This window comes from Rhinoraja longicauda, chromosome 3 (genome assembly GCF_053455715.1).
Source record: "Rhinoraja longicauda isolate Sanriku21f chromosome 3, sRhiLon1.1, whole genome shotgun sequence".
NCBI classification, from domain to species: Eukaryota; Metazoa; Chordata; class Chondrichthyes; order Rajiformes; family Arhynchobatidae; genus Rhinoraja; species Rhinoraja longicauda.
In genome coordinates this window covers 25,875,747-25,887,265 of record NC_135955.1, presented here as the reverse complement: position 1 = coordinate 25,887,265, position 11,519 = coordinate 25,875,747, and the positions used below count along the sequence as shown (strand labels likewise).

Here is an 11,519-nt window from a genome sequence, read left to right as displayed (position 1 = left end):
GCTGCTCACTCAATGAGGAACAAGTGTGGGTAGCTTGACAAAGGCTCCAGTCAGCACTGGCACAAGGAATGGCCATTGGGATGTTTCCAGAGTTCAGACTCATACAATTCTCGCACTACAGCTAAGGGAACCAACATGAAAGCTTCATTTTTAACAAAACCGAACCATTGCAGGTTTGTGAACCCATCTGTGTATATAATAGTGTAGATTAATTTATGACCGCAAACAAATTAGGCACAGATTACAGAGGAAACATTTTATTAATTCAGTGCCCTGATCGTAACAACATTTTGTGTTACACATGCCATCATTTACCTTAATCCAAGTTATTCTATTCGATAAAATGCAGCATTACATGAAAGAGCCTTTTGGCCATGGTGAAGTTAAACATTGGTAGCGATTTTGTAGTCATGGAAACAAGAAGTGGCACATGTTCCAAATGTGATCATGCAGCGAGCTTCCATTAATTGCCTCTCCTTGTGATCTAGAATAATAATGACGTAAACTCAAGGAGACACAAGTAGTGTTGAGGATGAGCACCAAGAATGGGATTGTTTATGTGAGAACTTGTCAATACATCTATGAAAATATCCTTTTATGTCTATTCAAGTACAAAACATATTTTGGGCCAGCAATTTTTCATTTGTGCAATGCCTTTTAACATTTCCAAGCTGGATTGTGGGCAGGGCCACATGATTCCAGGGATCAATGAATTAAGATGTAACCATGACATTATCTGAAATGATACTAAATGTGAAAGGCAATATAGTAAACATAGGATTTGCTAAATACCTGAACCTGAAACAGGCACATTTTAAAAAAAGTGATGTGCACCATTACATTCAGAGGTAAATTCAAAAACGCACTATTGACTATTCAGAAAATATGCATAAACACCAGCTGCTTGCATTTTCCTCTCAGTCAGCAGACAGGACGCATTTTCTCTTGATCCATGTTTCATAACCGCTGTGCTTCACAGGAATTCCTCATTCACGCAAACAAAAACAACTGTACATCATAGGAATGAATGGCTATGGACAAAAACCATTGTATATCACAGAAATTCAGTTTCTAGGATAAAAATCCACTGGACTCCACAGGGAACCCTTGTTCAATTACCGAGATTCTGATACAAATCGTTAATATTTGTGGGGAGCATGATTGGTAGGTTTGAAGAGGGGAGAGTCGGCATTAGAAGCCCACAATTTTTGATGTAAGTCAATGGGTAAATTCTGCCTGAGATGTTAGTCTTCTGCAATAGAATGTTTCAAAGGTATCAAAGGTCTTTTATTGTCACGTGTACCAATTAAGATACAGTGATATTCAAATTGCCATACTAAAAAAAAGGCAACAAGTCGCACAACTACATAAAAGTTAACATAAACATCCACCACAGCGGATTTCCCACATTCCTCACTGTGATGGAAGGCAATAAAGTTTAATCTTCCTCCCGCTTTATTCTCCTGCGGTCGGGGCAGTCGAACCATCCTTCGAGGCAATCGAAGCTCCTGCAGCCGGCAATCGAAGCTCCCGCATCGAAGCTCCCATGGCTTGGAGTTCCCGAGGTCGGTCTCTAACCAGGGACCGCCAGCTCCGTGATGTTAAGTCCGCAGGCTCCCGCAATTGGAGCTCCCGAAGTCGGTCTCCAGCAGAGGGCGCCAACTCCTCGATGTTAGGCCGCAGTGCGGATGGAGATACAATACGGGGAAAAAATCACATCTCCGTCAAGGTAAGAGATTAGAAAAAGTTTCCCCCACCCCCCACATAAACAAGCTAAAGAACACAAAAACATACATTTAACACATACTATGAAACAACAAAGAAGGAAAGGACAGACAGACTGTTGGCGAGGAAGCCATTAGAGCGTTGATATAACCTCGCCTCTCCCGGTACTGAATTCAAATGTCAAGCAAGGCGTTTGACAAGTTCCCACATGGTAGACTGGCCTGGAAAGCTTAGTTCACATGGGATCCATGGTGAGCTAACCAATTGGATACAAAATTGGCTTTGTGAAGATGGTAGTGGAGGGGTGTTTTTTAGATTGGAGGCTTATGACCATTGGTATGCTGCAGGGATCAGGGACAAGTCCCCCGTTGTTAGTTATATATATTAATAATTTGTAGGTGGCATGATTAGTTTGTGGATGACACCAAAATGGGTGGTGTGGTGGATAGTGAAGAAGATTGTCTTCTAAGGTTACAACAGAATCTACATAAACAGTGACAGTGGGCAAAGGAAAGGCAGATAGAATTTAACTCAGGCAAGAGGAAAGTGGTGCATTTTGAGAAAATGTACCAGGGGACAAGTGTGCAGTGACTGATAAGGCCCTGGAGTGCATTGTTGAATAGGGAGACCGAGGGATACATGTACAAAGTTCCCAGAATGTGGCAATACAGTTAGATAAGGGGCAAAAAAAGCTAATGACAAGCTTTGTCTTTATCGGGGCAAGGCATTGAGTGCAAGAGTTGGGGTGTAAGGTTACAGCTGGATATTGGTGAGATGGAAGTTTGAATATGGCACGTTATTCTTGTCATAGGAAGGACGTGATTAATCTAGAGAAGATGCAGAAAAGATTCACATGAATATTGCACAAGAATGTGACCCGTGCAGTCTTGTTTAAAGCTGCATCTTAAGACTGATTTTTTTTTTAATGTGTTTCATTAGTAGAAGAGAACTTGGAAGCAACTGAGACGATATAAAGGCACATTTTTTTCCTTCTACCTCGTTGCCATGTCCAATAAATCAAGTAATCCTGTTGCCTGCATTGCGATGAGATAGCTCAGAATGATCTAGTCACAGCTCAACAGGAAGACATTTGGTGTTTTAGCATAGTCCTTGGAGCTCAAAGTTGGAAAAGGAAGGACCAGACGAAAGCACATAATGATGATGTGAAGATGCTGGTTTACACAAAGGCACAAGATTCATCCTTGAGAATTATTAAGGATGAGTACCTGTGATGCCCAATTTTGCATTCATACATATCTTCAAATCAGGAAAGCAGTGGTCAACTACTACCCTAATAATGTCAGCAATGTCACCATTAGGAAAGAATTGAAGAACACAAATAGCAATAGCATTAAGTAAGGCCAGACAGATTGATAAAAGGGCCATCATATTTGATTAGTCAGTTGGAGTCCTTTGAAGACCTGACAATAGAATAAATTGGAGTAGATTTAAATTTTCGAAGGCTTCCGATATGGTTGATTGGTCAATGAGTTTGAGCATACGGATTTGTGGTAATGTATCGCCATGGATTGACAATTGGTTGATAACCAGAATAAGAATAAACAAGCTTTCCTTGGGCTGGTAATTGGCTTTGATGGGGTGGCACAGGGATTGGAGTTGGGGCCCTGTCCATTCAATCCGTGTATCAATAATTTGGTTGAGGGGTCCAAATGTTATATTTCTAAATTTATTGATGATAAAAAAGTAAGCAGGGCTACAAAGGAGGATGTAAAGAATCTTCAGGGGATATAGAGCGAGTGAGTATGAGTCAATGGCCAATGGAATATAATTGTAGAAAAGTGAGAGGCTAGCCACTTTAATGCATCAAACAGAAAAGCAGGATACAGGAACTCCCCAACGTATGCATATTCTCATGTATGTAAGCAATTACTGTATTTAAGCCACTGATTTATCTCTGGATTAAATGGTCTACTCCTGGTCCCAAGGCTTGTATTCCTATTGGGAAGGACCATCTCAAAGGAGGAAAGCAAGTTCTCGAACTTCCAGCAACTAGGATCTTGGCATCTGGATGGATATCCGTCAGTGCAGGAGTAATTAAACTGGGGGTGATCAAAAGGCCAGAAGGAGCTTATAAATGTGGAAGAGATTACAAAGATGGGGAGTGGTTTGAAAACAAAGATCAAGAGTGCAAAGGCCATGGAGATAGAATTATCCCATATTGATCATCACCAAACAAGCACCTTGCTAGTACATTCAAGCAATAAAGTATAAACGGCAAATGAGTGATGGGAGTTCTTTTCTCTTGCATGAACACTACATTCTGTTAGCTTGTCACATAAACACTGAATGAGATATCATGAGGTTCCATTGTTATCCAGCTAGGAAAGTGTGCCTTCTTCATCGTATTGATCGATGGGCTCCCAAACTTGCATGTTCCAGAAAAGAGACACACCGATGGAGGTACAGAGGAGGAACAGAATTGCCACCGTGAGAAGTTGTTCTATCTTCCTTCGTCTCCTGTTGTGACTTCACTCATTTTGCTACCAGTTGGCGTGTTCATGGAACTAGCTGAAGTGTCGTATTTAGAGGGAGAATGGGTACGTCTGATTCTTAATTGGTTGCTGGATTGTGCGTGATTTTAATGTCTTTTTTCAAATATAGAGTTGTACTTTTGTTGAAGCGTGCTGTGCCTAGAGCACACTCTGTGTGGGGGCACTTCGGAATCATTGGATTACACTCTTTTGAGGCTGTAAATAAATATGTTGCGTGCAAAGGGATCACCCAGAGATTTAGAACCACTTGCAAAGTGATGGCAGAGTCGGCAAGGGTGACTAATGCCTCGGGAAGTAATTACCAGAAAATAAACTTGCTTACTGGAGACAATCGTCAGAAATAAACACCAGACTGCTTTGGAACTCTGAAAATGTTACAGTATTGCACAGAACATACATTTCAGGAAAAGACCATTCCACAGACTGAATAAACGCTGGAGGGTTTATGCTCATCATAACTCCCATTTCCAGCTTCCTCGCACAGCTTTCTACCCTCCCCTTTAATGCATGTGAACTATTTGACTAATCACTGTTGCGACAATGTGCTCCACATTCCCATCACAATCTGGAAAGAACCTGAGAAATAGGAGCAAGAGTTGGCTAACCAACCCCTGGAGCCTGTTCTGCTATTCATCAGTCATGGCTGATCTTAGTGCAACAGGGATATTTTCCAGCTGTACCCTCCTATTCCTCTCTCCCCTTAACGCTTAAAGTTCTCTTTTGAATTAACACAGTTACCTTAACTGCCTTATTCTCAAACCATGTCCCCTGGTCCTATGCTCACTATACCTTTGGACTTCAAGCCAGTCAGCTACTCAAGTTGAACAGGTACTTTGTTTGGATCTGTCGTCACTAAGGAAGACACAATCTCCCAGATGTACTAGTGACCAGAGAACCTGGGGTGACGGAGGAACTGAGAGAAATTCACTTTAGGCAGGAAATGGTGTTGGGTAGACTGATGGGACTGAAGGCTGATAAACCCCAGGGCCTGATGGTCTGCATCCCAGGGTACTTAAGGTGGTGGCTCTAGAAATCGTGGAAGCATTGGTGATCATTTTCAAATGTTCTATAGATTCAGGATCAGTTCATGTGGATTGGAGGGTAGCTAATGTCATCCCACTTTTTAAGAAAGGAGGGAGAGAGAAAAGGAAATTATAGACCAGTTAGCCTGACATTGGTGGTGGGGAAGATGCTGGAGTCAATTATAGGGGAACATTTGGATAGCAGGAACTGGATCGGTCCAAGTCAGCATGGATTTACGAAGGGGAAATCATGCTTGAGTAACCTTCTGGAATTTTTTGAGGATGCAAATAGGAAAATGGACAAGGGAGAGACAGTGGATGTAGTGAACCTGGACTTTCAGAAAGCCTTTCATAAGGTCCCACATAGGAGATTAATGGGCAAAATTAGAGCACATGGTATTAGGGGTAGGGTACTGACAAGGATAGAAAATTGGTTGGCAGACAGGAAACAAAGAGTAGGGATTAACGGGTCCCTTTTAGAATGGGACGCAGTAACTAGTGGGGTACTGCAAGCCTCGGTGCTGGGACCGCAGCTATTTACAATAAAACATTAATGATTTAGATGAAGGGATTAAAAGTAACATTAGCAAATTTGCAGATAACACAAAGCTGGGTGGCAGTGTGAACTGTGAGGAGGATACTATGAGGATACAGGGTGACTTGGACAGGTTGGGTGAGTGGGCAGATACATGGCAGATGCAGTTTAATGTGGATAAATGTGAGTTTATACACTTTGGTGGCAAGAACTGGAAGGCAGATTATTATCTGAATGGTATCAGGTGAGGAAAAGGAGAAGTACAACGAGATCTGGGTGTCCTTGTACATCAGTCACTGAAAGTAAGCATGCAGGTACAGCAGGCGGTGAAGAAAGCTAAGTTGGCCTTCATAACAAGAGTTGAGTATAGGAGCAAAGAGGTCCTTCTGCAGTTGTACAGGGCCCTGGTGAGACCACACCTGGAATATTGTGTGCTGTTTTGGTCTCCAAATTTGAGGAAGGACATTCTTACTGATTGTGGATGATCAGCCATGATCACAGTGAATGGCGGTGCTGGCTCAAAAGGCCGAATGGCCTCCTCCTGCACCTATTGTCTATTGTTAACCATTAAGTGCCCATCTGTACTAATTGCATTTACCAACACTTGGTCTGTGGCCTACTTTGTCTTTGTGATTCAAGTGCTTCTCCAGCTTCTGAAGTGCTGCAAGTGTGCTTGCCTGCACCAGCCACTCACCAGAATGCAACCGCCCTCTGGTTGAAATAAAAATCCAGCCTCTCTGAATCGATGCCTCGTGGTCTGAGACAATTCCACTATGGGAAAAGTCTCATACTATCTCCCCCTCATAATTTTGTATGCTTCTACCAGGTCAGCCTCCTACTCCAAGGGAAACAATGCCAGCTTATCTCATCACTCCATATAACTGTAACATACTATCCCGGGCAACATCCTAGTGCATTAATGTGCTTCCTACAGTGTGGCAGCCAAAACTGCATACAATATTCCAGCTGTGGCCAAACCACATTTTATAAAGTTGTACCAAAGTTTTCCTGCTCAAAGTCTGTGCCCTAGCTAATGAAGGCAAGGATCCTGTATGCATTCTTCTCCTTCGGTATTTTGCTGCCACCTTCAGGGATCTTTGGACATACACACCAATGTACCCTTGCACCTCAGTATTCCCAAGGATGAATACCATTAATGGTGCATTATCATCGATCAGCCAAAACATTATGACCTGATGAGCCAAAACATTATGACCACCTGCGTAACATGCTGTTGGTCCTCCGTGCAGCCCCATACGCAGCAGGGTGCGATGCACTGTGTATTGTGACACCTTCCTCCCGTGACCACCATTAAAATTTTCTGTGACGTGCCACAGTAGACCTTATGTCGATTCGGACCAGACGGGATAGCCTTCGTTGCCCTCGCGCATCGATGAGCCTTGGGCGCCCAACACCCTGTCGCCGGTTTGTGGTTTGTTCCTACTCGGACCACTGTCGGTAGGTACTCACCACTGCTGACTGGGAGCACCCCACAAGCCTTGCCGTTTCAGAGATGCTCTGACCCAGTTGTATGGCCATAACAATTTGTCCCTTGTCAAAGCCATGCAGGTCTTTACTCCTGCCTATTTCTCCTGCATCCAACACATCAACTTCAAGAACTGACTGTTCACTTGCTGCCTAATGTATCCCACCCCATGACAGATGCCATTGTAACAAGATAATCAATGTTATCCGCTTAGCCTGTCAATGGTCATAATGTTTTGGCTGATCGGTGTATCATTAATTTATTGGACCCTACATCACATCACAATTATTACCAATTTGTTGACACAATTAAGTATAAAGCATAGTTCCAGTGATCATTGTTGAAATGGCAGTGACACGAATTAATAGTTGTGTTGGATGGAAATTTTTGTTTGCATATTTGTAGTGAGATACAGAAATCCATAAGCTGCTCTCCAAGTTGTGCCGGTCTTCCAATGGTAACATCCATCCAAAGCCTCTTCATTGAGATATTTTGAAAAGTGTGAAATCCGTCAATTACATTAGAAATATAGAATTCACCTGAGTTTAGGGCTTGTCCATTGGAAGTCTAAGGCAGTTTAATGTCAAAATGCTTCTCTGATAATGAAAATTACATTTAGCAAGTTTTGTTTCACTTATTCTGTTTTCTTATTCTCTTGCCCTCCAATATATCATTCTCTAGCTTTATTTTGATTTCTTGTACCTCAAAATACATTGGCTTCAGTTTTCTAATTTATAATTCTTGACTACATCTCTTCAATGCTCAGTGTTGCGATTGTTTAGGGAGATATCCTGCTGCTCTCACTGAAGTCCCAGATGCCTTACAGAAGGAACTGCATTTTTTGGATAGTTGGCTGTCAAGTCTCATCAACCTGCAAGAAAAGCCAGCTGTAATAAAATTAACTTTCTTTGTAAATATGTAGGTTAAAATGTACAGGATTGTGCACTCCATTACATTTTAAATTATGCACTTCTCTAATGCATAAATAACTTGCATTCCATGTGACTTTTACTAGGCGGTGCACATCAATTGAAATTACATGGATTGATTATTCACAGTGCTGAGTTATCAACCATTTCATGCATTTCCTACCCACAAAAGAACATCCAGCATGTTGAAAGTAACTTAAAACCAAACTCTCAACCAACTTCAAATTTGCATGGTTTGTTTTCCAAACACGGCCAACATCATGACAGGAACAGCAGAGGCAGCACATCTCAACCATTTCTGGAAGCTTATTAATTATTAAGTAACAGTTATGTAAATCTTTGGTTGGATCTTGCTTAGGGTACTGAATTCAGTTCTGGTCACTGTATATATTAGGAAAGATATATTGACTTTGAAAGCAATGGAGCTCAGGTGTAGGCTGATCTTACCAGAACAAATGGGGTTAACATAAGAGGGAACGTAGGAACACAACAAAGGAACAAAATGAGACCTCTTTGACTTCACCCTATTCTGCCATTCATTTCATCCATGAATATATTCTCTATATACTTGCCTTGTTCTTAGTGTGTAATACGTTTGGTCATTGAAAATGACCACTCTGATTTAAAATGAACAATTAACTCAACATAGGCAGCTGTTTGCAGAAAAGATCATTACATTTTGAGCACCCCCTTCTTGTGTTTCTTAACTCCATTGCTAAAACACTCTGCTCCAATATTTAAACACACATCCCAAATTAATAATATCTTAATTACGTTACTTCATAAGCGGGCTTGTATTTCCTTAAGGAAGGTTGGTCAAGACATTATCTCAGGTGATTAAAGGAAATAATAGAAACGGGGTTGAGGCAGGGACAATAACAGCATTTAAAAGACTTTTGGACATAGAGGGATGTGGATCAAATGTGGGAAAATGGGACTAGCTTAGATGGGCATTTTGGGTTGGCATGAATGAGTTGGGCCAAAGGGCCCGTTTCCATGCCGTATGACTTGATGCCTCCATTTCCTCTGCCGAGAAAATACAGAACAAAGTAGCATTATTTAAAAATCCACCTAATTGTGGAGTGATGCCTTAATATCTCTCTATAAACAAGGGAATGTGGCTCTGCCTTGGGAGAGATAAGGGAGTGAAGAGGGTCAATTTAAAATGAAAAATAATCATCAAACGTTGATGGGGTTGGTGTTGCAGAATCACATGTGATAGGTAGAATTAAAATATTAATCAAGAATGGGCTCAATAGGAGCCTAATCTGATCCCGTCTCTGGAGAGAGCAAACATTAAGTGTCTATTGCAGGAGAGAGGTGGGAATCTCTGCATCATGGACTTCACCATGTAACCAATGCCGCTGTAGTCAGTCACAGGGCCGTTTTTACAGCATTATGGGCCCCCGGGCAAAGCAGTGTACTGGGGCCTCTACCGTAATTCTCCCCCACCCCCTTTCCCTACCAGCCCCCCCCCCCCCCCTGTCGTGCCGGCGAAAAGCACTTACCGAAAAGCACTTAGCGATGGACTTAGGGTGCTACATTCTTGCGAAAAGCACTTACAGATCGCTGTGAGAAGTACAGTGACCGAAAATGTTGCGAAAAAAGCACTTATTGAACCTACATTTTTAAAGTAGTATTTATTTATGCAAGTCACTTAACATACACAGATCAGCATGGGGCCCCCGGGCAAGTGACCATCAGGCCCATGCGTTAAGATGGCCCTGGTCAGTCATGCAAATGGCCTCGAGTGGATGAAAAATTGGATATGTTTTTCTTTAAGGTGGAACACTTTGTCACCTGCCTGATACAGTCTGGTAGTCCTGCAGAACTCTGACTCTCCTAGCCTAACGGAGACAAGCCAGTTTGAGCAACAAGCAAGTGTCATGGGTCAGTAGCACATGACCTTGTTTATATTTAGCTTGGTTAAATTTTTCCCTGTGCGTCGTACAGACTATAAGGATGAATGGAAATAGAATGGAAGAGATTGTTGGCTGCTGGCTACTAAAGTAATGCCAGGAAGAAAGAATGCTTTTATAAAAATCTCCTTTTATGTCCTTGGAACATCCAGAAATGCTTAATGTCCCATGAACAGTAAGTAGCCAGTTAATTTATTTTGATAGCTGTGTGCTGGACACAATATCGGGAATCTCCTGTGCTCTGAACCATATTCATTTTGCAGCATTATAGAGAACATGAGTTATCACATGGAATCTCGCTCGATATTCGTGTCCATGTTACAACAGTGAATGCACAATGCTGCCTTTAAAACCCAGGCACATCCTACGGTCATGGAAGGCTTGGTACTTTAATTACTTTGCATCTTATGACTCTATTCTGGGCAAGAGATTCTGTGCGTCTACCCGATCTATTCCTCGCATGATTTTATACACCTCTGTACGATCACCCCTCATTCTCCTGCGCTCCAAAGAATAAAGTCCCAGCCTGCTCACCTCTCCCTATAGCTCAGACCCTCGAGTCCTGACATCCTCGTAAATCTTCTCTGTACCCGTTCCAACTTGACATCTTTCCTGCAACATGGTGCCCAGAACTGAACATATACTCTAAATGCAGCCTCATCAACGTCTTCTGTAACTTCAACATGACCCTCCAACATCTTTACTCAGTACTATGACTAATGAAGGCCAATATGCCAAAAGCCTTTTTGACTACCCTATTTACCTGTGACACCACCTTAAAGGAACCATGTTCCTGTACTCCTATATCCCTCTGCTCTACAACCCCCCCCCCCCCATGACCCTGCAAATTCACTGTATAGGTCCTGTCCTGGTGAGACTTCCCAAAATGCAACACTTTGCACTTATCTGTATCAAATCCCATCAACCATTCCTCAGCCCACCTGGCCAACCGATCAAGATCCTGCTGCAATTTTTTGACATCCATCTTCACTATCTGCAATATTACGCACTTTTGTATCATCTGCAAACCTGGAAGTTCAGAATGATCTAGGTGATCTAATGGATGAATCCCAAGTAAGCAAGTGGATGAAACAAGAAGTTAAAGCAAATTGCATGCTGGCGTTTATTACAAATGGTTTGAAGTTTAACAATTAAGCAGGTTTTGTTCCAGTTGTGTAGGAGGGTGTTCAGACTGTTGACCTCATATTACTCCTCTGTCCCCTCCATCATTGTACAAAACAGGATTCAAGATTGAACAGTGAGATGTAATCAATAACTGCTCTTTTTAAGGAGTGTGGTTGTCTTCTTCCAAACAAGTAATTTTGCACTATACAGCATTGCTAGTAAAGCTCACTCCAAGATCCCCGTTATTCCACAGCTCAGTATCCTC

General features: G+C 42.1%; 1 protein-coding gene across 1 annotated transcript in view; it reads left to right on the top strand.

The window, feature by feature from the left end:
• kiaa1958 (KIAA1958 ortholog) overlaps positions 1–11,519 on the top strand; it is a 106,281-nt gene that overhangs the window by 87,487 nt on the left and 7,275 nt on the right. The gene's annotated exons all lie outside the window — the stretch shown is intronic.